The sequence below is a fragment of the Camelus bactrianus genome, chromosome 23 (genome assembly GCF_048773025.1).
Source record: "Camelus bactrianus isolate YW-2024 breed Bactrian camel chromosome 23, ASM4877302v1, whole genome shotgun sequence".
Taxonomy (NCBI): domain Eukaryota; kingdom Metazoa; phylum Chordata; class Mammalia; order Artiodactyla; family Camelidae; genus Camelus; species Camelus bactrianus.
The window spans coordinates 26,896,408-26,922,046 of record NC_133561.1 but is presented as its reverse complement, the minus strand read 5'-3'; the positions used below and the strand labels follow the sequence as shown (position 1 = coordinate 26,922,046).

Genomic DNA, 25,639 nt, shown 5'->3' with positions numbered 1-25,639 from the left:
TGGACCAGCTACACACAATAACCCCACACCCTCACTGGCCACACCAGCCCTCTCCTTCTGTGTTTCCCTCCTGGGTACCAGGCATCACTGTCCCCACTTCCCAGTCCCGGTGGCATCCTGGGCAGAGGCCTGAGATGCTGGATCTGATGACAAAGGTCGCTCTGCCTGGGTGATTCATGTCTGTACTGTCCGAGCCCTCTGCCTGCAGGGCGTGTGCAGGTGGGGAGCAGAGCCACACCCTGTCCCCCAGGTGGGGAGGAACTCTCAGACAGGGGTCTGCCGCTGTAGGCACCCTGGGATTCTAGGGATGGAATGAGGCCTGGGCCGCAGAGCCCATTCCTCTGATACCAGACAGGCCCCAGGGACTCATCCCTGAGCTGAGCAGCCCCACCCCACGCCCAATCAGGAGAGCAGCCTGGGGCTATCCGTGCTTAGTGCTTCCTTTCTTAGACCCCTCTTGAATTCCTCACCCTGGTTTTAAACCTCATGTTCTGTCTTATGGAGAGATGACATCTTCCCAAATCCTCATTACAGAAGGGAACAGCTCTGATCGGCCATTCAGAAGTCTTCATGCAGCGCCCACTGAATACAAGATGTGTGAGATGATTGGTCCACATTTAACGAAAGTAAAAGAGCTGACGGTCCAACGGCTCTCCTGGCCTGGGCTGATCTGAAGCAGCCACATTTTACAGAAGGGCCCATGGAGAATGAGAAAGAGTGTGCGGAGGCCTGGGCTTCTCCCTGGCATCTTGGAGGTGGTTTAGACCCTGTGTGCCACCACTCGGAGCAGCCCAACCTTGTTATGATGCTAACACTTTTTACAGGTCGACACTGCTCTTCACTTGGGTTCTTGGTAAGGTCGTATCTGTCCCCTGAAGCCTGGACCTCCTCCGACCTCCCATAGCACCTAACACGTTTCCATTGTGTTCAGCACTTGCCTTCTGTACCCGAGATGATCAGTGCATTTACCTGTCTGTATGTGTGCTTTGATTATGTCCTCATCCCACTGTCGCCACTCCCCCAGTTATAGTACAAGCACTCTTGCCGGGACAAACTGTTTTGTTCACTGTTGCGGCTCCAAGGCTAGAACAATGCCTGGCACACAGTAGGCATTCAATGACTATCTGGTGACTGACTTGGGCAAATCACTGAACAACTCTGGTCTTCAGATTTGTCTTTATAACTTGGGAATAAAACTCTTTACTATGATCTCTGTGCTAACACCAGGAGGATGAAATGAGACAGTGCACCCCAGGGTGTGTGTATCACTTATTTACTTACTGCCCCATCAGCACCAAATCCACCCTCCATACTCTGCTTGGGGATGCTGACCCTCAGAGCCGGCTAACTGTCTTTCCCAGACTCTGGGGCCGGCTGGTTTCCGGTTAGGTTCTGCCAGTGGCAGGCCCTGGCAGGAGGGAAAGGCAGGAGGAGGAGAGAAGAGGCTTCCTCCTTGTTTTCAGCTCCTATACGTACAGCTGCAGTGGCAGTGGCCAGCTCCAGCCCTGCTCTCTAGCCGCGTCCTCTCTAGCGTTGGTGCGCTCCCTCTGAGGCCTCACAGCAGCCCAGCTGTGCACACTGCAGTCAGAGCCCAGCTCCCTGACTCCTCACCCACTGAACACCCCCAAGTCAAGCTCTACCCGCAAAACGCTGGGGACAAGCCCGGGGTGTCTCCTCAGACGTCAGCACCAGACATGCAGCACCCTTCCTTGGGGAGGTCTAAACACTAGCAGCACCCTTACAGAAGCTGGGGCCCCTCCTCTGACCTCCTGGGATTTGATAATGCCACTTTTTTCTGCCCCCATCCCTGGGAGAGGGAGGTGCTGCTTGCAGTTATTAATCTCTGGGCATCCTCAACATTTCTTTTTTGCTCTTTTCAGCCTTCCAACATCAACTTTCTGATTTAAATCCCCTCTTTAAAAATTAGTGTAGTTTTGAATATATGTGCGTATATGCATGACTGGGACACTGCTGTACACCAGAAATCGACACATTATAATCGACTGTACTTCAATAAAAAAAAGAATTTAAAAAATTAGTGTAGTTTCAAAAATATGGAGAATGAGAAAGTCTTATACCCACCTAACTATACGCTGCTTTCAAGAGATATATTTAAATATATGTCACATAAAAAGGAAAAAGATGGAAAGAGATTTACTGGGGAAGCAATAAAGAAAGCCGGTGTGACAATACTAATATCGGACAAAAGATGTTAAAGCAAATAGTATGATTAAGATAAATTCTGTATCCTCAGCAAAGAAAGAAAAAGATAAATGTTGGTCTAGTTTCTATTTCAGTTTTCCTGACTGCACCATCACTGATGGGGGGAGCCCTGAGGGGAGGACACTACAGGAGAAACCCAGCCACACATGAGAAAGAGAGGAACTTGAACCCCCACCTGGCGACCCACAGCCCCTGTTTTATTCATCACAGGCTGCCAACGGGGGCCGGGGCGGGGGCCCTCGCTAATGTCATCTTTGCTGGTGTCATTAGCACCTTAGTTTCTCTCTCTGGAGCCTATGAGGGCTACAGTCAAGGACTTGACTTTCTCCTGGTTCTCTTGGCTCCAAGGACTGAAGGTCCCATTCCTCCCTCCTCTCTGCTCAGTCTAATTCCCATCACTCAGAAGCTCTGTGGTTCCTAAAGCTTCCAGAGAATGGTGAGCGCGGAGGCCTGTGCAGCGAAGGCTGAGGTGGATTTTCACCCAAGTCTGTCTTTGAACTACTCCGTCTTTGGAGGAATCATCCCCCAACCAGCTGTGACTTGAGGTGAAACGGTGTACTTCACAGACATTTACTGAGCCAGTCCCAGTGCTAAGCATTTACCTGCCTGATCTTAACTCTCAACCACAGGCCCATGATGTGGGGACTATTTTCACCCCTCTTGCAAAGGGGAGGGGTTCAGGCTCAGAGAGGGTAAGTCCTCTACTGACGGTTTACTCAGTTAAACTGCGGAATCCGACCAGAGCCCGAGTGGGGTGATAGCTAAGCTTCTCATTTGACCTGGAATCCTTGCAGATTCCAGAATGAAGGGGCCTTGGGAACAGGGCAGGGAGAGGTTCATGCTTCTCTGCTCCAGAAGATGTGCTGGGAAGGTCTCCAAGAATCTGGAGAGAGCCGAGGACCTGGGGGTTAGTAGGACTTTCCTGGTAGACTGAGCACAGGAAGCATGGCAGGATACCTGCTTGCACTGGGCTTTGAGCGTGTCCTGGGCTAAGCACTGCACACCCCTGAGGATTAATGAGATCATGATAAAGCATGACCAGTGTCAATTACCCAGACCCAGTGCTGCCTCCTGTGCTGGGACCAGGCTCCAGGCCTGGGGTCTGAGAAGTCACTTCAGCCCTCAGGAGTGTTCATCTGCCTCTCCTGCAGCCCTGTAAGCCCCTTTTGCCAAATGTAGACATAGGCTATGTTTATTTCAATCCCAGATGACTCCTTACTTCTAGGGAGCAAATGCAATAATTTGTCTCCCAAACTGCACATTGACACAAAATTACAGACTGTACGCTGGTGCTGCGACCACTCACTGCCACAGAGGGAGGCAGTGTGCCCTCCCTCTAGTCCACATATCTGTGCTGAGATCAGGGACCAGCTCCTCTCTCAAGGGGCCCGGCCATCCCATCTGCCAAAGGCCATCTTTCCTAAGAACCTTCATCTTTCTCCCATCAGCCACACCCCCGCACCAAGCAAGCCTGTTCCCGGTAGAGTAACGCACATCAGTGCATCTGGGAAAGTGACGTTTTAATTTTCAGGGAGCAGCTGATGCAAAATTAGGGGGCTTGTGGTGCATATCAAGTGACTACTACATCACTTCTACCGCCTTGCCTCTGTATTTTTATCACACGATATCATTATAAGCACATGGTGACTGGAGAGACAGTTCAGATTGTGTTTCTCTCCTTTTGATATCCAGATGCTAGAAGTTGGTCTTGAATCCAACACAGCATAGGAAGGCTGCTTTGTTGGGTTGCAGAATCCAGCCTTCACTGAGAACAACTTTTGGCATTTGTGCTGACCCAGAAGCTAAACATCTGGGCAATTTGTTCCCATCCCATACCCATATCAACCCACAGACTTGAAGCAGAGATGTGGGCAGTATTCTTAGCTTTCTTGGGGGACAGGGGGCAGGGGGAGCATAAGTGCTACAAACTGGCCCCACTGGTCTGTTCTGACCACCGAAGGCTGGTGCCTCCCGCAGCTTAGACTGTGGGAAATCCCCCGTGAGCAAGAAAGGAACCACCGGGTCCAGAGGATGCCTGTTCCTGCTCCAGCGGAACTGGGCATCCGAGAGGGACAGAGGCCCTAAGAGAGGGATAGACAGAACAGAACATGAAGAGAGAGAAAGTAGGAGAGAAAGAGAAGCCTTTGCAGAAGAGCCTCACAGGAAGGGTAAAATAAGGACCAGCATGAGAAATGGCAGAGAAGAGAGGGCCCAGAGACATCAAAATTGCAGAGAAATGAGGCTTCACGTACCCAAACCATGGAAGGGGAGAAGCAGGGGCTGCATCCCCAGAGGGGGCCCAGCATCTGACACTGGCAGAGGTCACCAGCGCTGGGCTCTCCCTGTGCATCAGGCACTGTTCTAGCACTTTGTGTACATTATTTCAATGAATCTGAACAGTCCTTTGAGGGTAGTGCTATTGTCATCCCATTACACAGATGAGAAAGTTGAGGCTGAGAGTGCCTACCTACTTTGTAGAATTATTATAAGGAAGAAGTATTCAATGTGTTAGCACAGTGCCTAACACACATACAGTACACACCTAATGAATATTACCTATTGATATTGACATGTGTTGATCATGTCATTATGTTTTTCTTCACTGATGCCCTTACAAAAGACAAGATTAAATGCTGCCTTCCTAACTCTCCCATGAGAGCTCTCAGGACAGAGACCATGTCTCATATTTCTGTGTCCCTCTCAGTTCCAGGCATAGTGCAGGGCACAGCATCTGATTTTGATATATAACCGTCCATTCTTAGGCTAAACCTGTCATCTTGAGCTCATGCTCTTAGTTTCTCATTTTGCTGGGAAATGGCCCAGCCGTAAAGCAGGAGGGCACAGACCAGCAGCTAAGACGAACCACAGGAACTCAGGAGCCAGGCAGGGGGGTCGTGTTCAGAGACGGTGCTCCAGGTCTGACGAGCATGAGGCTCGCCACTCGGATTTGCCAGGACCACCAATCAATGACGCCCAGCTGTCAGCTTCAGGATGCAACGCCCAGACAGCGAGGGAGAGGTGCCCTGGGCCATGGCAGACACCACAATGCAATCTCCCTGGGTCAAGGGTGAGGGAAGCTTCTGGTGCCACCTGAGAACATGCCTCAATGGCCGGAGCCCTCCCTGTCCCCTTACTGGGAAGTCTAAGGGAAGGGAGGGGTGAGGAGTAGCACAATCAGAGGATTCTTGACTTCCTGGCCATTTCAATGTTTAGATTATCACCCTCATTTCTAATAACAATCTCTAAGCCTCAAAGATTAGAGACCTCAGACCCTCGACACAGCCTTTCCGCCAGACTCACTCCCATTTCTCCTCTTTTGTTTCCTGGTAGCCGGGGTTCCTCCAATAACAAAGGCAGAGGAGCCCGGAGAGCGATGCTAGAATCAGAGGGACCTCAGGAGGTCACCTGGTCCAGTCCTCCGTCTTCAGGCCAGTGACCTTCTAAACCATTCAATGCAGGCGGCCACCACACCTGGTATTATTAACAATAGGACAACTGACATTTGTTCCCTGTTAATGACTGACAGAAAGCTGGCACACACAATGTCTCCTTGGGGATCACACTGGCCCTGAGGCGTATGTGGGGCAAGTATTCTTGCTTCATACAGATGAGGACACAGCCTGGGAGAGGCAAGGTCCTTGGCTCTCCCAACCCTAAATGCTACTCTCGTTTTTAAAGGGCCATAGAGTCAATTCTATATTTAACCATCCAGTGGTCAATTTCATATACACACACACAGTTTTGTCTGCTTTTATTTAAATCCAATTCCACTTGCTCATTCCTTCACAGACACGGAGAGCAACTCATCAGGGTCCTTTCTTCCTACGTACGCGATGCAAAGTCAAGAGCAGCAAATGATTCGTTCAGAAGCCTCCTTGCCAGGCTGTGAACTCAAGCCCCCTTTCCCTCCCCCATCAGCAGAGGTCTTCAGGGCTGCAAGCAGACCTGGGAGGGGCTTGTCTGGGTTTTTCCAGGTGGGAGTGAGGAGAGGGGGGAGGCAGAGCATCACCCACTCTGGAGATGAGAATTTATCTCATCCGCACTGAGAATTTTGGAGAAAGCCACAGACTTCATCATCCCTCCCTGCTGCCCCCCTGCCAGTCCAGGGTGGAGGGAAACACAGAGGGAGCCTGCTGAGAAGTACCTGAAATAGGCAAGACCTGCCAGCATCTCGGGGAAAGGAATTGTCAGCTCAGGCCCTTGGTGGAAAAACCTTTCTTCAGATCTGAACTCTCCTGCAGCTGGCAGACTCCCCAACCGCTTTGCTCCAGCACCTGAGGAGCTGACAAAGCTGGCAGAGAATTACGGGCCTCTTAAATCTCTCTTCTCCGGGGGTTTAACCTTCATCTCAATAAATGCATAAAGGTCTCAGACCAGAAAGAGAAAACGAACTTCCTGGGGTGCGTGACTTGGGGCTAACCAGGCAGCATCCATCAGAACGACAGTGACAGGGTCTTGGGGCTGGCATTTGGGAGTTGGAAATCCGTGTTCTAGCCCCACTTAAGTCAGGGGTGTACCTGGGGGACCCTACCCCAGACACAGAGCCCACCTGGGTGCAATTTTTATAACTTCCTCTCTCCAAAAAAAAAAAAAAAATGGCTAAAACCACCTGATTTGATTGCTCTGAAGACAGACTAGGAAAGTGATCAGAAGACAGATCTCAGGACTCTCGACTCAGGTCTTGTCGCCTCTTCTCTCCTTGGTCGTCCTTCCCCGGGGGATCCCCTTGCCCTGCGGTTCTGAGCCAGGGTCCTTTTCCCTGCCCATACTTACCCTCTTATGACCAGCCATCCCTCCTTACATCCTCTGTCCCAGGTTACACTGCATCTCTCCCCCTATGTCCAGGCCTCCTAATTCCAATTCCAGCCTATTCCTACATCATGCCACCCCGTGACAATGCCCCCCGACACACACATAATAATCATAACCAGCAGCAGCATGACTGAATGCTTACTGAGAGCCAGGTGATATGCCATCTACTCTTTGCATATTGTATTCTATTTAAACCCTAAGGTAGGTACCATCACTAGCCTCACTTTACAGATGGAGAAACTGAGACTTGGAGAGGTTCAGTGGTATAACTGACATTCAAATCCGGAGAACTGGGCTCCAGATCTTGTCCTTTTGCCAATTAATCCTACTCCTTACTTCACTATTTTCATTCATCCTGAAATCTCCCCTCTTCCATGAAGCTTTCTGTAGAAACAGGAGGAGGGGAAGCCCCATCTAGACTCACCTCTGCTGCCATCAGTTTCACAAAATTCAGACACTGGCACTCACAGCCAGGACTGTGGAAGGTGGGCAACATTCCCCAGAGGGTATGATGTTGCGTTCCTTACCCACAGTCATTGATGTGCTCCAGAGATGCAGACAACCTTTAGCATCTGCCCGAGCAAACTGGAGTGTGGAAAGTAACATCTACCACCAAATAAGCAAAATATTTGAAAGTCAAATAAAAATGACTTTTGCTTTAGCCATTACTTGGGATTATGTGAGCCCTGGCTGGTGACTCAGAACGTGGGTGGTGGATGCCCAGTGATCTCATTAGAACCAAAAATAGTCAGGGCCGGAAAGGACCTCACATGTCACTTTGTTCAACCTCTCTGTGTCACAGATGAGGAAACTGAAGCCCAGAGAGGGGTAGGGGTGTCCTCCAGGCCCCACAGCCAGGAAATGGTAGTCTGAACTGGGAACCAGCAGCTCTCCTAAGTCTCAGACCGCCCCTCTTATCAAGTAGGTGGAAGGCAGTAAGAGTGCTTACGAGCAGTGCATGCTAAGCACAGGGGCTAATTCTCACCACACCACCCAGGCAGATGCTATTATTTTCATTTCACAGATGAGAAGACTGAGGCTCAAGGACACGTCAGTGCTGATGGAAGAGCTTGAGCATGGGGCAGGGGAGGTCCCTGATGGGCTAACCCTCTCTTATGTCCCATCTGACCAACAGTACTGAACCCAAGTTATGTCAGGACCACACTGAAGGTTGGATGTGAGGCAGAAAGCATAGTCCCTCCTCTCTGGGAATTCAAGGTCCTGGAGAAGAGCAGGTGTTGGTGGAGGAGGGAGGGAACATATGCAGGGACAGGTACAAGAGGGCACCGAGGTCCGCTGTCCAGATACACTGTTGCTGGACCAATACCCAAGGGGAGTCTGGTAGGTGTGGACAAGGGCAGTCAAGCCCAAGAGGGGTGGGAGGGGGGAGCAGGTAATCAGCTGCCAAGCAGGGCTCCCAGCCCCCTACTCTGATGTGTTCTGTCCCCAGGCTCCCAAGACTGAGACGCATAAGGTCTTAGCCTCCGCCAGGCACATGGAGAGTCCACCCGTAATGAGGTGGCAGGCACTCACCCTGACTGGACCCAGACTCTGCTCCCCGAGAGAGCTATTTACATCAAGAACCTTGGTTCAAGGACAGGGACAGCACAAGCAATTACTGGCAGTAAAACCCAAGCCCAGCTCTGCTCCACCCCCCACGCTGTGTTTCATACAGTCCGTGAAGTGGCTGCCCGATCTGAGTTCTTGGCAGACCTTAGGTGTGAGTGATCAGCCAGGAAGCCGCCGGCCACACAGGGGGAAATTGACCACCTGTCTTCCCCATGATGCTGGGTTAATGCCCAGGGCCCGGGCAGGCTGTGGCTCCAGGTGTGGCTGGTCTGCAGAAGCATTTTCTAAAAAGCTTCTCCGTGCAAAAAAAAAAATGAAAACTCCTACAGCCTGGTCATTCTTTCCCCTTTGTAGCCTATGAAAGGGCAATCAATGCATCTGGTCCTGGGGACAGAATAAATACGAGGGGCCTTCCCGATGCTCCCTCGAAATGTCAGATGAATCTATTCAAGCAGACACCATTTTCACAGAACTGCCAAGGAGGCCTTCTTTTTGGCCCCACTCCGAAGGATGCTCAGGCTATGGTCCAGGCGTGTGATTCAGGTACATGATGAGACTGGACACAATGCAAACAAGGTCACAGTAGCATGTAGCACAGACATGTAAACACAGCACAGTGCATGGGGCAGCATCATGTGTGTATGTGAAGACCTTACTCTCCAGGCAAAGGACTCCAATGCCGTGTGCCCACCATCCGCCCCACTCCAGAGCTGTTCATGCTGCCTTCCGACTGGGTTGCTCTCCCCTTCCCCGATGCCCATTTCCACTGGTTCAAATCCTACCCCCGCAGCAAAGGCCTGAGGAAGGCCACTTCTTCCAGGAAGCCTTCCTTGAGCCTCCCTGCCAGAGGTGCTCAACTCTTCCCTGAACATAGCTTCATCTCCAGTCTGCTCTAATTAGAAACACTTTCTACCCTGAATTAGCCTTTTGTGTAAATATTTGAGTTCCCCCACTAATTCATCAGTCCCTCAGGGCAGGGCTCCTGGCTGATTCACCTCAGCATCCCCCACCGGGCTGAGCACAGTGCCTGGCACAGAGCAAGAGCTCAGGAACTGTCTCTTCAACGGGTGAGAACCCCTTGCTTACACAAACACATATGAAGTGCACGTGAGGGCGGCAGGAGGCTTTTTCAGTGACCCTCACCTATTACACGCCTTTTCCTGTTCACCCTGGTAGAAGAATTTTGTCTTTGTTTTGTTTTCCAATGAATCATTGGATTTCATTTCAAATTTGTGCCAAGAGTGGTAGCTGGCACAAAAAGAAAGATCCAGGAGTCAAGTAGATGCTCCCTTCTCAAGACTTGAAAAGTCCACCATCTGCTTGCTTGAAGAACTAAAAGGTCCCCTTGTGGTTCTCTGGGGAAAGAGCCAGGCTTCTTGAGAAGGGGGTGGGGTGGGAAAAGGCCAGGGGAATTGAGAACTGAGAGAAGGAACTCTCCAACTGGTGGAGCTCTCCTGAGGCAGGCTCCGTGCGATCCCAGTGATGGGGAGAGAGGCAGGAAGGTGTTGGAACCCCTCTGTGCTCCAGAGAGTCGGACACTAGGACCCTGGAGCCAGTGGGAGCTGCAGAGCTCTGCCCTGCCTGCAGGGAGGCCGCAGCACCCACAGCACACATCACACTTGAGGATCTGAGAGGTTTCCTCCACTCACGGACACTGTCACCATGTAGGACTCCTGAGCCTCTAAAGCAGAACATATCCTTTCTGTGCTTGGATGTTTCATGTAACAGTAAACATCACTAGATCTTCCATTTACACAGTTACAGTTCATTAACAGCTGTCATATTTATAGTCTCCACGAACTGACCCTTTAAACTTGCTGATCTTACTTGGAATCTACTGAGTTCCTTTACTCTTGCAGGGCTTCTGGAATTCAAGGGGAAGGATGACCCCACTCATTCTCACGTGCACTCACCCATTCAGGCACAAGCACAAGCACGGAGGCTGTAGGCTGAAACAAGGAGTGATTTGAACAGGATCAGGTTAATTTCAAAGAAGGTTTCCTGCAAGGCTAGAACATTAGGTCTTGTGGCAACGTTCAGATTCCCAGTTCCACAGTGAAGAGTCTCTCTTTGGTTACATTAACAGTCTGCAAACTCCTCCCATGAAGGGAGCACGAGTCTTGTTTCCCTGGGAGGGAGGACAAGGGTAAGGGAGGTATCTGTGTTTGGGGCCCAAGATCAAGGGTTGGAGCACTGCCTGGGATGGGTGTGTGGACCAAGGGTACCCTGGTACTAGTCTTTCTTTTACACACGGAAGGGACAGGTAAAATAAATGATGAGATCCTATAGATAACACTAACTACCCCACTTTTTAAGTCCTAGCAAGTCATGGTTGTGGATTCAAGTTCTAGATTCTCATTTGAGTCAAATCTCCCAAACCCCATCTCACTTTGTGGCCGTGACCCTACATAGCCATGTCATAAATGCACGGGCAGTTGGATAAGAGAGTGGGAGATTACGGGTTGCTGTCCCCAGAAATTCATCTGTTGAAACCCTAACCCCCAGAACATCCAAATGTGGCCTTATTTAGAAATAGGGTCACTGCAGAGGTGACTAGTTAAGATGAGGTCATACTGGAATAGAGTAGGCCTCTAGTCCAATAGGACAGGTGTCTTTATGAAAGGGAAAGTTTGGACACAGAGACAGACATGCCCACAGCACACAGGGAGAACATCTCGTGAAGATGAAGGCAGAGATCAGGGTGATGCAGCAGAAGCCAAGGTCCACCGAGGAGTCCACAAACCACCAGAAGCCAGGGGAGAGGCCTGGAGCAGACTCTCCCTCACAGTGCTCCAAAGGCACCAATCATGCAGACGCCTTAGTCTTGGACTTCAAGCCTCCTGGACTGGGAGACAATAAACAACCACTGTTTTAGCCACCCTGTCCACGGTACTTTGTTACGGCAGTTTTAGCAAATTAACACAGAGTCTTAAGATAGACCACTTGTGCTGATGGTGGCGCCATGAAGCTAAGGTAACTAAGGGTCAGACCCATAATCCTATTAGTTTAAAATATAGAGATAGAGATATGTACATTCAGGAAATCAGAGATGGATGGATAGATGGATAGATGGATGGATGGGTGGGTGGATGTATGGGTAGGTGGGTGGGTGTATGACGGATGGGGGGACAGATGATTGCTTGATAGAGAAATAGATATATAGATAGACAGACAGACAGATGGATCCAACCACTGTGCAGACACTGTCTGTGCCTGCCCTCTGCCCAGTAGCTCTCCCACATGGAGCTGGAGAGAGACTGCCTGTCCGAGTGTCTGGGCCTTGGGGAAGCATCACACAAGGAGACAATGAGCTCTATGCTGCACAGTCACTATGTCAACCAGCCCTCCTGAATACCCTATGGTATAGCTGTTCTTATCCCCATTTTACAGAATAGGAAGATGAAGCCCAGAGAGGTTAGGCCTTCGGCTTAACACCACAGGGCTAGTAAGTGGCCGGGCTGGGATTCATACTCAGGACCACCTGGCCTCAAACACAGGTTCTTTCCTGAAGGGTTTGCTCCTAATGCCTGTGGCACTTGTGCTTCTGTCTTAAGTTCACTAAAGGGTCTGAGAACTGCATTTCCACATGAACAGGAATCTGGGAGTCTTAAAATTCTAGCCCGTGAGTGCCAGCCCAGTGCCATGCCTTGGGGAAGCTGTGAGCCTTGGGGAAAAAGTGGCTCCTTCTGCCTGGCTCCCCCCGTGCTGGTTTAGGTAGCTCTTGTGCATCCTTCTCGCCCCGGCCCTCGGCCAGACAGGCACTATTATGCTGGCAGTATTCCTTTACTTAGGTCTGCCCCTGTGCTTACCAATATATTTCATTCACCTTTAAAAACTTTTTTCAACTTGGTTCGAAAACCAATAGATTCATAGGTGCTTTTTTAGATGCAGAAAACACAGCAAGATAAAGGATAACATTCGCAAGAAAGTGAGGATAGAAGGAAAACAAAGGCAGCCAATGAGATCTAGCCAAAAGCTGACCACAAGGTTCTAACAGATGCCACCCATCTAGTTTTGAGTCTCCTGAGCCAAAGCAAAGATGGCAATATGACCAGACACAAGATGGGAAGTGTCCAATCCTTAACGCACAAAGGGATTATTAAGGTCCCAAATCATGCTTTCAGCACTGAAGACGCAGTTCTGTTCTGGCTTTGGGGAATACAGTCCGTTCTCTCCTTTCTCCATAAATATTAAATGAGCATCTCCTAATTGCCAGGCTTGTAGGATCAGGGGGTAAAATACATATCAAGATGTGATCCCTTCTCCAGATCTCCTTAAAGAATTAAATTTGCTTGCCCAATCATCCTTGTCTTTGGGTGATGAGTTTTTTGCCCAGGATTGTGGGGATTAGGGAAGTGGTTGTGGGGAAGAATAGAACTTCTGTTTTAGCTTTTCTTTTTTCTCAGCCTGCAATGCCTGGCCTTTCATTCTCTGCCCAGAGAACTTCTTTTTAATAGTCCAGCTCAAATGCCACCTCCTCCAGGAAGCCTTCCTATATATTTCCAGGCTAAATTAATTATTCCCACAGCTCATGACAATTGCTTCAACTTAGCACTTATTCATTTTTCCTTTGATCATAGATTTTTCTGCCTCCTCCTCTGGTCTGTCTTATTCCTGTTTGCATTTTCAGGACACAGCCCAGGGCCAGGCTCATAAGCAGTGATCAATATCCACTTGCCTGCATTGCATTAAAGATAATCTATTTCCATGACATGGGAAGTTCAGAGGTCAAACACACAGAAGTTAACTTCGTTCAGGACCAAGGTGGCTCAGAGTGGAACTACCAGGAATTCAGCACCAACAAAGCAGGCTTGAGTCCTGGGAGCCTCAGTGACTTAGAAGGGCTCACCCATCCTCCTGCCACTCAGAGGGGTGACTTCTCATGACTATCCTAAACAAAAGGGTGTGGATATTGATAATTTTCTCCAATCTACAGACCAATATGCTGCCTGCATTGCTCCTGCTGTGAGAAGTGAAGAGGCTTTGTCTTGTGTTGGGTGCAGTCTGAAGACATGGAGGTCATGGAAGGAGCTCTGGGCTGTGGAACTGCACGTGGACTGTGATACAGGGTCTGTGTGATGGCTGACAGCTGTGTGTGCCTAGGGCACATCACTTAACCTCTCTGAACCTCAGTTTCTACATCTGCTCATAAGAAAAGTAAAATCTACCTTGTGGAATTTTACAACATAAATGTCATCAAGTAGATGGAAGGGTTTTAAATGAAACCTTGTTTGGGATAGTAAGGAAGAAAATATTTAATGATCACTTTTTTTTTGCCTTTACCTAGGATTGGGGGCCTCTGCTTACTCACTACATGACTTTAGGCAAACTGCTCAGCCCAAAATTCATCAGCAAAACGGGCTGTTGAAGACCAAATGATATGATACATGCAATGAGCTCATTGTATCCACCCAGGGGGTCAGAGTTACATGTTTATTACAGGGGTCAACATACATACACAGAGTAATTCATGAACTAAGGTCTTAATTCATCCATTCACTCACTTATTCATGCAAATATTGTGGCTCCAGTGTGTTAGGCATTGTGCTGTGGGCTGGAGACACAAAAAGGATCAGGACACCATCCCTGACCTCAAAGTGGGGCACGATCTGTACCCTTTTTGTCTTTATCTTTTGTGCATTTCAGCCCCTCTCTATGCCCTTTGTCTCTATAGGGAACAACCCAGAAGTAAGAAACGAGCTTGGGTACTTGATTTAGGTTGTGCCTGTGTGGGGCTGATATATGATTCCACATGCCCCTGGCAGGGCTCTATGAGGAGGCCTCTGGGATGTCCTGGGGTGCACGTCTCCTCAGAGGGCTGGTTCCCCAGGGGGCACTCCATGGCGATGTCTGACCAGCAGACTCTCCATCCATCGGAGGCCTGTGCTGGTCCTGGAGGGAGGTCACGGAGCAGCCAGACCTCAGAGGAGGAAGGCTTCAGATCAAGTCCATGAGAAAGACCTGCCTTCAAGGGCAAGCCCAACAGCAGCAAAGACTGGTAATGACTCAGGGAAGCTTCTGGAATAGAAACCCCCAGCTCTTAGGGGCAAGGACAGGCCTCCTCCCACTCTGACAGGCTTGGGACCTTTTCTGGAAGAACCACTGTGCTGCCTGTACCAGCTGACGCATGCCTGGGCGGGCTCTGAGTACACCTGTGGCCACTCCCTGCCCGAGGACAAGGAGGGATGAGGGGCCCAATCCTCTTCTGCTGAGCCTGACTGTCAACAAGCCGATTTACACAACACACAATATAAATCTTAATGGGATTAGCTTGGCCTGGTTCAACTCTGCGTCACTAATCTCTTGTAACAAGCTCCCCAGGATTTTGCACTGTAATCACTAGGGCATGATTTTTCTATCAAGAGCTAATTGTTATTATAGACGATCATGAGTCACTGTGATTTCTCAGGGTTGAGAAAGAAGGGCTCAAGATGCTAACCCCATGTCAACAACAATAATCATAAAAACCAGCCCATGTGTGAGCCTCTGTGGGGCCTGGGGAGATACGCTCCCTGAGGTATGCAGCCAAAGAGCGCAGCTTTTGGAGGGGGCCTGGGATGGGACGAGTCCTCAGCGAGGCCTTTCTAGCCTCAGCACAGGCTTTGAGGCCAGGGCTGCAAGACAGTGCTTCGGACGCAACTGCAGAAGATGTTCCGGGAGCCCTGCTGCCCTGGTCTCAGGGCTCCGAAGGAAAGCAGGTCCTGGGACAATGGAATAGTCCCTCAGAGAAGTCTACGCATCTCATTGCCTGGTTTCTAAGCACCCTCACCCCTGCTCAAAGACGTTCCATTTACAGTGCTCAGGTGGGCCTTGCTTTAAGAAAGTATGTGACATGGTATCACTTACATGTGGAATCTTAAAAAAAAAAGACAAACAAACTTATTTACAAAACAGAAACAGACTCAGAAAACAGTGGGAGAAGGGGGTGGGAAGGGATAAATTAGGAGTTCGAGATTTGCAGATACTAACTAATAAATATAAAGTAGATAAACAACAAGTTTACACTGTATAGCTCAGGGAACCATATTCAATATCTTGTAGTAACTTATGGTGAAAATGAATATATGTATGTTCCTATATGACTGAAGTACTGTGCTGTACACCAGAAATTGACACAACATTGTAAACTGACTCTACTTCAATAAAAACATATTAAAAAAAAAAAAAGAAAGTATGTGATACAAAAAAATCCAGACTTTTCTGAAAACTCTCAACACCTGCATACTATTATTGAAGGATTTACCTGCAGAATGATTTACTGCAGGGTTCTTCAAACAGTGGGGTCTCCCTTCCAGGCATTTAGAAAGGAATTTGTTTTAGGATTCTAATTTGCATGGAACTTTACCTTCCCCAACAAGTCTACGACATTCACTGAGGTCTCCTTTGCTCATTTTTGGGTGTTCGCGTGCCCCACTGGCACAGCGACCCAGTCTCTGGTTTCATGTCCTGCCTCTCCCACCAGGCTCCCTGAGGACCCCTGTTCTCTCCATTCCTGCATCAGGGCTCTGGAAAGGGTAGGTGCTGGGCATATGGTTGGTTGATCAACTTAGAGCAAAAAAGGGATGTGTCTACATCTTCTGTTTGAGTTATGCCTTCTATTTGACCACATACTGATTCGTTTCTAAACTGCTTTACAAGTGGCTCTTCTTTGCCTCTCAGGGAGCCTCTGGGATTAGGTGAGACCTTGTCCTCATCTGCCCAACTTTAATTCAACAAGCATTTCCCCAAAGGATTTTGAAGGGCCAGACCTTCAGCTAGGTGAGAAAGGGAAGATCCAATTGCAGATGCGGGGACTGACTGCATTGACCAGTGGTCACTCCCAGAGCTGGGACATGTCAGGGCCATGATGGGATTCATCCGTCAAGCCCTGATGGATCAGGCTATGAATGCACTTTAGTCCCCAGACTGCACCTGAGCAGGCCCCTACTGCTCCCTACCCTCAGGGATTCAGCTTGACCAGTGAGACAGGTCCAGCGCTGGAGCTGAGGCTGACTACTCTCTCCTTCCCTCCCTGAGCAGACCCTCAGCCTGTAAGGAGGCCCAGCCCCCAGTTCATAGACCCAAAGGGCTGGGGAACCCTCTTCCTTTCTGTAACTCACTGGAGAACCCAGTTGCTGGGGTGGTGAAGTAACATTTTGAAATATGCATTTCCAGTTCCGCCTTGACACTGCCCCACGCTGGAGGCCAGGCTCTCAGGAAGTGGACTGACATCTCCCTCAGAAGACTCGGGAACAGCACAGTGACTCTCTCGAGCAGCGCTCTTCAACAGAAATTTAACACAAGCCACAAATGTAAGTCACATGTGTGAATTTTCTAGAGCTACATTAAAAAAAGTAAGAAGATACAGATAAAATGAACTGCATATATATATTACAAACACACAAAATATATAGAAATGGGGAGACGGAGGTACAAACTACTGGGTACAAGATAGGCTCAAGGAAGTACTGTACAGCACAGAGAATACAGCCAATACTTTATAATATCTGTAAATGGAAAGCAGCCTTTAAGAACTGTATAAAAATAAAACATTTTTTAAAAAAGAATAAAGGAAAATAAAAACAATGGAAACTAAAAAGATCTTAATAACAGTATTTAACCCTACATGAACAAAATAGGATCTCAACATGTAATCAACATAAAAAAACTATTAATGAGATGTTATTTTATAGTAATATATAAATATTACTATAAATATATGCACATAATTTATTTTATAAAAATATAATTTATTTTATAAAATTTTTTAATTTATGTATATATTTTTCATATTAAGTCTTCAAGCTCCATTGTATTTTTCACACTTACATCACATCTCAGTCCTCACTATCTGCATTTCAAGGGCTCAAGAGGAGCACATGGCTAGTGGCCAATGTTAGTGGGATCCCAGAGCCAATGAAGTGTGAAGAGGGAGTGAAGAGGGAGCCAGTCCTAAGGAGGCCTGAGGTCAGGAATAGAAGGAACTCAGAAGGGACCAACACCTTGGACATTCCAATGGAAACACAATTATTTTCAGGGTTTTCAATGTGGTAAATGATGATTCCCAGGATGAGCCATCAGCCAAGACCCACCAAATAAATACCTGTGCCCCATGTAATTTTGCCCACAACTGCATTGTCCAATATGATAACCATAATGGCTCTTTAAATTTAAATTAATTTATATAAAATTAAGAAGTCACTAGCTTAGTTACATTAGCCACATTTCAGATGCTCAACAGTCACCTCTGGCCGGGAGCTAGGTGCATGGAGCAGTGCAAATATACTTCCATCATCCCAGAGGGCTCTATTGGGCAACGCTGGTCAGAATTTGGAACAATCCCTGAGAAGTGTGGGGAGTGGCCCCAAATTTCCTAAGATGAAGGTTCTACCACTAACAGTTATGGGGGCTGAAAAGAAACCTACATTGATTTATAGAAAAGATGAAGTCATTTTTCTTGCATAACTGAATTATTTTAACTTTCCATAGACTTTCTTTTAAACTCCTGGAGCATGTTGCTTCATTTATAAATTCAGAAAGCAATCTATAACACCTCACAAGATAATATGAGGATCAAATGGGACAAAGAAAGTTAACTCCCCAACCCAAGGCCTGGCACATTGGGCTCCCTTCCCTCCCTCTCCCAGGGCCATGTGTTTAACCAAATAGAATTTCATGAAGGCTGACCCTGCACTGGCTTGTCTATGTGCCTGAAACCCCTATCTTGCGGGCAATGATATCAAAGTGAGAGTCACCACCTGCAATTAAAGTAAACAGTAAAGGAGGCAGTGTCACTCAAGGTCAGGTTAGCTGGGGGACAGTCTGGGGAAGAACGTGGAACAATCCGTGCCAAAGACAAAGGGTAAAGCTATAAGGGATAGAACTGTAATTATATCTAAACGGGTTAACTTGAACCTGCTTGCTCAAAAGAAGAGGGAACACAGATCTATTGTTTTTCTCACAAACTCTGGCCAAAAATAGCATGTGTAATAAATCACGTAGTGGCAGCGCCATACTGTTTGATTCGTTCCTTGGCTGAATCCCTGCCTGGAGGGACCCTGGTTGGGGAAAAGGCGGCAGATCTCTCTCCGGACCAGGGAGAGGAGCGATTATAGCTGCTGAGATGTTCTCCCTGCTCCTCACTGTTGTCCAGAAAGTCGGGCCTCCTCACGGGGTGGTGGGAGTTGAACAGGGTCAACAGCGACTGTCCTAACACGAGGATCAGCTCTGACACAGGTGTCGCCTTGCTTTTCTGCTGCTCCATTCTTTTCTTGCAACCCATACCACTCCTCTCAGAGCTTCAGAGCTAGGAGGACCCTAAGGGACCCAAGTTCAGCCTCCCCCTTTATATAGCTAGGACTCAGCGACCCACAGAGCAGGAGGGAAGTGCCTGCCACGCACAGGAGCCCTGAGCTCGGGTGGGGAACCCAGGCCAGGCCTCCTGCCTCAGCTCAGAGCTCTCTCCATGGGATCCCATGGCTTCTCCACCTAACACTGCATTTGCACACACAATATGTACTTGATGCTCTGCTGACTAAAAGCACCTAAACTGAACCTGTATGACCCAGGTCCCGCTGCCCTGGCTCTTAGCCAACCCCAGGGACTGAACATCAGAGTGGTTTTTAATTCTAACAAAAATTCTTAAAGGCAAGAGCCTGGGTTCACCAAGGCTGCCGCCAGCTGTGTAAGCACTTGGTGGTTTGGGTTAATAAAATGTTTAGATCTTATAAAATGTCTTTTCTCTTGAGGTATTTTCTGTTGTCTTTAGAATAATGAGATCCCTGACATGACTCCAAGACTTAACAAAAGACTGCATAAATGTGGATGGCTGGAATAAAATTTAGACTCCCTCCATGAATGCACATAATGCCCCCAGGCAACAATGCAGAGGAGTCTGTCTCAGCACCTCCCTGCTCTTTAAGACATGTCAGAAGCTGCAGAAAGAAGCCTGCAGAAGCCAATTGCCACGTCTGAGCTGTCATTTTCCCTGTGGCCCCAGGAGGGACCACAAACCTGGCTCAGCTTTTTGTCCTTATGTTTCTAAACTGACTCACAATCTGCTGAAGACTGCCTCTCCCCCATTTACCCTCCCCCTTCCCTCTATACCCATCACCCCATGACCAAGCGCTAAGCAAGTACCAGTGGGTTGCAGCCCCAGACTCTAAGGAGGCCAACGCCCTGAGCTGGAGTGTCTCAAGAGACATGAGCTTTACAAAGACATAAAATGGAAAATTTGCTCTAAGGCCAAGAGATTGCACTTTAAACCCAAGTAAGTCTGCACCCCCAACCGCCACCCCCCAGCACACTTCTATGTGAATAAGGATAAAGATCTAGGCTGTGCTGCTTCTCAGCACTGGAGTGAAGCTCAACGGTGAGAATGGAAAGACACTCGCAAAGGACAAAGCTCTACAGAGAGAAGGGACTACTGATTCATCCCTCAAAGGGTTCCTGGGCTCCAAGGGCTGTTTCAGCTTTAGTGTTTGTTGTTATGTGTGCTTATACATAGTCACCATATTCGTATTTTACTCCTCCATTTTGCAAGGCGGGGACCACCTCCCCCCATTATTCTGGCCATCAAAGATCGACTGCAGCGGTCTTGTCAACTGCTATATGCTTAGGGCTAAGAGCAATGCCTGGCATATAGCAGGCGGCCACTTAATAGCCAGGGAATGAAAGAAAGCCAGAGCTCCTTGAGAAGGAATGAGTTTTCCTGTGCCCAAGGGAGCGGGTAGTAGAGGAGTGCCTGGTGGTGTTGATACCGCAGATGGATTCTGCACCCCCACTACCCCTGCCTCTATGTGCCCCTGCCCTGTGTTCATCACCTTTACTCCTTGGAATTATAATAGATAATTGACGTGTCTGTCTCGTCTCTTAGCCACTTGAGTTCCTTGGGGTCTGATTCATCTTCCATTCCTTGGTTTGGCACAGTGTATGGACTCAATAAAAGTTGATGAAATGTATGATTGTCCTTCTCTACGAATCTCTGAAATACCCTAGAATTGGGTCCAGGAAAATATAGTAATCTAAAGCCCAAGGGATGGAAGAAAAGAGATTCAGTTTACATGAATGAACAGAGGTTGTACTATATGTTCCAGAGATTGTACTATATGTTTTAACCCCATATGTGTAGGGGAACCAAGGCATTCCTGGAAAAATCCCACACCAGCCTTGCTGGGGTTAATCCACCTCTCTTTTCCTGACAGGTCTCCAAGGAGATAACTGATCCTGATAAAATCAACACTGATTTATGGAAATGCAAACAGACTTCTGAAGGGCACTCAACTAACTGTAAGGGTAAAATTAATCAGTAAAGATGTTTGACCAAAGTACTTAAATAAGCAGGGCAGATCAGACAGAAAACAGACAGGAAACTCATCTGGCCCCACCCACACTGGGTGTTTCTGAAAATTTCTCAAATCCCTTTCTTTCCTGGGAAAAAAAGACACCTTATATTTTTAAACTTAAAAATTTAAATTGGAGTAAAATCATCATTTAGTTAGAAAAATGTTCTTTTGTTACGAGGGTCACGGGGGACATGGTCAGAGATGGTGGTCAATGCTGAGCATCTCTGCCCTGGGAGTGACTGTGGCCCCCGGGCAGAGGAGCCCTGCTTTGTGGGTCCAGTCACTCCTTGGAAGTGGAGGAGAGGAAGGGAGGAAGGGCCCACCCTGCCCCTCAGGAAGCTCTTTCCAGAGAAATACTCAGAAAAAACTCTTTCCTAGCGCACCCTTCCTTTAAAGCTAATTAGTAACTTGGTGACCTCACCCAAACAGAGAAGGGCCTTCTGATGAGAGTCTGGGGACCGTCAGCCAGGGCACTGAGCCACAGAGACCAATAAAAGCCAGGTGTTTTTGATTCCATGGCTCTTCTGGCTTCAGGTCCTGATTTCTTGAAAATTAAAAAGAAAAAACAAACAAGGAATCAATAAGTCTAGAACAAAGGAGACAAACAAGTTAACCACCGGAGTGGAAAAGCCCAGCCCTCAGGAGGTTATTAACGCGGGGCACTTGTGAGTCAGAGCACGGCTGGCTGGGCAGCACCGGACGTCCTCATGTGGAAAGAAGGCCCGTGACCTGTCCCGACAGTGAACTAAGCACTTCTCGTCACCCACCAGACACGGACTTCACTAAGCCACCCCCGGCCTCTTGCGTGGTCCCCACCATGGCTGGGAAAGTGTGCGCCTGGGTGGTTCACATGAGAGACTCAAGGTCACCACAGGGTCCCCGGGGCCACCCGTGATCACATCTTCAGCAATGTGATCACAGCTGTCAGCAGCCATCACTCACAGATCAGACCTTATCCCATTTCATCCTCGCAGTTCTGTGAGGTTCACAATATAATCCCCAGTTTACAGGCAAGAAAAAATAAGATCCGGAGAGGCTAGGCAACTGTCCCAAGGTGATTCTTTTCACACAGTAGTTTTCAACCACGGCTGCCCCTTGGAACCCCAAATCGCAGTGCCCAGGCTGCACGGTCAGCCGATTAAATCCGAATCTCTGGGGGAGATTATTTATAAACCTCTCTGGATGATTCCAATGTGCAGCCAAGGCTGAATAACCACTGATCTAGTAAATAGTAGCATTAGGGTCTGAATCTGACTTCAGGCCTCTGCTCAGTTTTTTTTTTGGCAATACTGCTAATCATAAAGGAACAAACCAGAAATTAGAAAAAAAATTCATCAAATAGCTTTCCTACACATACTGAGAAACCTGGAATTCAGAAAAATGACATAAGGTTTGCTTTCCTCATAAATAGGGTTAAAAAAAAAAAAAAACAGTCTGAGGGCTAAGAGTCTTTCCCATACAGCAGAGTGCACGGGCTTTGTGAATAGGATTTTTAGACATTCAAAATATTTTTATTTTACACTCCAGCCCCAGCCATGTACTTCTGAGAAGGCTGAGCTAGAGTTTGACTTCCAGGCCTCGTGCTACCTTCTGGGGCCCCCAGCAAGTGTGTGGACTCACCAAGGGCGCCCATGGCCAACGTCACACTCATATCTCATCTGTTCAGACAGATGGGTCCTGCCTGCCAATTCCAATGAATGCTTCAGTTAATAGTTTTCATTTTCTAGGGCAAAATCATCAGGATTTAAGCATCCTCTGCTGACTGCCATGGGGAAGAGAAGATCCTATCCTCCCTGACTTTTCCTGTCATAAGGAAATGATGGAAAATAATTTTCCATATTAAAATGTCTGCTTTTTTGAGGATGAGAGACACCGTGGCCACTTTAGCTGAGACAGCTAGTTTGGGCTGTATAGCAAAGGCTTGGATAATCAGAGCCTTCAGCCTGTCCCTTCCATCCAATTCACCCTTTCCTCTGGGCAGATTATAGCTTATAACTGCCTTAAGACCTCCCTGACTAACAGTCTAGCTCATGAAACTCCCACTGCCCACAGCCCATAGCTGCACAACACAGACCTGTTTCAGTGTCTGGATTACTTATGAAAGTATCTTTGACCCGCTCAGTGTGACGTACTACACCCCATCTTACGGGGGATTCAAGGGCTCTCATTCAGCTTTCATACGTTTATCCAAGAGACATTTACTGAGCATCCTTCCTATGCCAGACACGACCCAAGGTACTGGGTAGAAAACACCAAATAAGGTCCAGCCTCCGACCTGAGCAAGCTTCCAGTCTGCTGGGGAAGCTTGACACATAAAAGGCACAGAGAACCCAGTGTGGTAGCTAACCAATGGACCTGCCCATGGATCACTTAATTCAGCCTGGGAGAGGGGGGTGGAGGGAGACAGGGAGGGCTTCTTGAACAAAAGGAAATCTGAATAGAGGAAATCTGCACAGAGGCATCGAGGACGATCAGGAGCTGAATGACTGACTCGATGCAGAAGCTCACTTTTGCAGGGCAGCCAGGACTGCATTTGCCTGATTCAAATGTTTTAAGTTGCCCTGAAGGCTCTTAATGGCTTTCCATCCCCTTCCCCTTTCCAGTCCCCTGTGCTGAGCCTTACACCGCTACTCACTGTTCCCCAACCAGGCCATGCACGTCCACATATTTTGGTTCTTGCTGAGCCTGCGTTCTTCATCAGGAATGCTGCTTATTACCCCTCTCAGTCCCCTGAGCTCCTATGAACCCTTCAAGATCCAGTACAAATGTCACCCTCCCTGAGAAGATTCCCCTACCTCTGAGCAATCACAGCACTTGTGACGTGATGTTACAGTTATCTGTTTGCTTCTCTAGGCCATATGCTTCTAGAGCCCCAGAACTGCCTCTTAACCATTCTCATATGCCTGACGTATGGTAGATGGGAGACACATCATGCACCTTCTTTTTGACAATGGAATGAAGAAACAAAGCAATACATACATCAAATACATCAAAAATTCACACGAACTAAAACAATTCAAATGCACAGGCAGAGTCTCCCTAGTGCAGACTACAAATAGGGGTAAACAAACAGGAGGATCCCGGTGTCAGCTCCTGACAGCCGCGCTACCTTCTAAAAGGAAGGCTCATTTGGTGATTTGCACATGCACAATTACATCATAAGTGAGCCAAAAAGAATGGGGAGACTTGGAAGCAAGTTGCTTATTCATGAATCCAATTACAAGTTAACAGTTCAAGAAAGGCACCTCTCAGATGCCTGTAATAATTCATGCAGAGGACAGAGGGAACCATGCCAGGTTGGCATCTGGATCTTCAAGTGTCAGGGGGCTCAGGCAGGCCAGCTCAACTCCTTAGACCCAGTGCTGACAGGACAAGGTCAGGTTTGAGTCTTCTTGGGCCACTTTGTAGCACAATGAGGCATACTTCTCTGTGGCTGGAGCCTGTACGCCCTTATCCAAGCCAGTCACTCCAGCATTTATCTCATTTACCTCATTTGGAGGACAGCACCTTCAGATGCAGGATGAGGTGATTAAGGAGATGGATGTGACAAAAATTTCTCTTGCTCATGCACTGCAGTGAAACTTCAAAAAAAGTGAGCCAAACACAGTCATAAACATGCCTCATATTTTGGGACCATGGACAGCGCCTGGGAGAGAGGACCAGGTTACTCTCCCGTACTCATTCAAAACAAAATTATGGTTACCAAACAGGAGAGGTGGGGGAGGGATAAATTAGGAGTTTGGGATTAACAGGTACACACTACTATATATAAAATACACAAAGGCCTACTGTACAGCACAGGGAACTATAATCAGTATCTTGTAATAAGATATAATGGAAAAGAATCTGAAGAATATATATACATATACATATATATACACACACACACATATATATATATACAAACACATATATACATACACTTGAATTACTTTGCTGTACACCTGAAACATTATAAATCAACTATACTTCAATAAAAAAAAAGTGTAGGTTCCAACACAGAAGCCCCTACCTGACCGTTGGTGGAGAGGGATGGATATAGAAAGACTTCCCATGTTTTTCACCATAAATACAGTGAGAAACCAGAATGAGCTCAGGGAGTCTGAGGTCATGCCTTTGTCACCACACTCAGTCTGGCCCAGCCACTACTAGGTCTGTGTTATAGGGGCAACAATTGTTAATGTTGATGAATTATTATTTATGTCTTGATGCTATGTGGGCTTAGGAAGAGCACAAAGTCTTTTCATGCTCTATTGTGAGTTCCTTGTACTGCAGAAGAAACTATTCTGGCCACCAGAACAGAGAGATGTGTATTTCAAAGAGAGGGAAAGAAGTACATATTCCAATACTGAAGCCCTATTTTTGATCAGCAAAACCAAGGCAGATTCCCACAAGGTCTCCTTCGTGTTAAGTATGTGACAGTTCCAACATGCACACAGAGGCTTCCCTTACTCAAGAAGCCCACAGGACACAGGAGCAAAGCCTCTGGTTAGTTTTCATTGTCCAGGAGGAAATGGTACAAGGGGTGTGTACAACTATATGCAGAGGAGCAACTGACATATTGATAATCTTTAAAAAAAATGTGTCTAGATGTTCTGCCATCAGATACACAAGAAATTATTCTGACTTCAAACAAAACAAGCTCCTTTCAGTCAAGGCATGAGAGACTCTGGTTCTTTGGAAGTGATGTGGCGAGCCTTCTCTGGAGTCTA

General features: G+C 47.8%; 1 protein-coding gene across 1 annotated transcript in view; it reads right to left on the bottom strand.

Moving 5' to 3' along the window:
* KCNH1 (potassium voltage-gated channel subfamily H member 1) overlaps positions 1-25,639 on the bottom strand; it is a 337,403-nt gene that overhangs the window by 18,485 nt on the left and 293,279 nt on the right. The window lies entirely within an intron of this gene.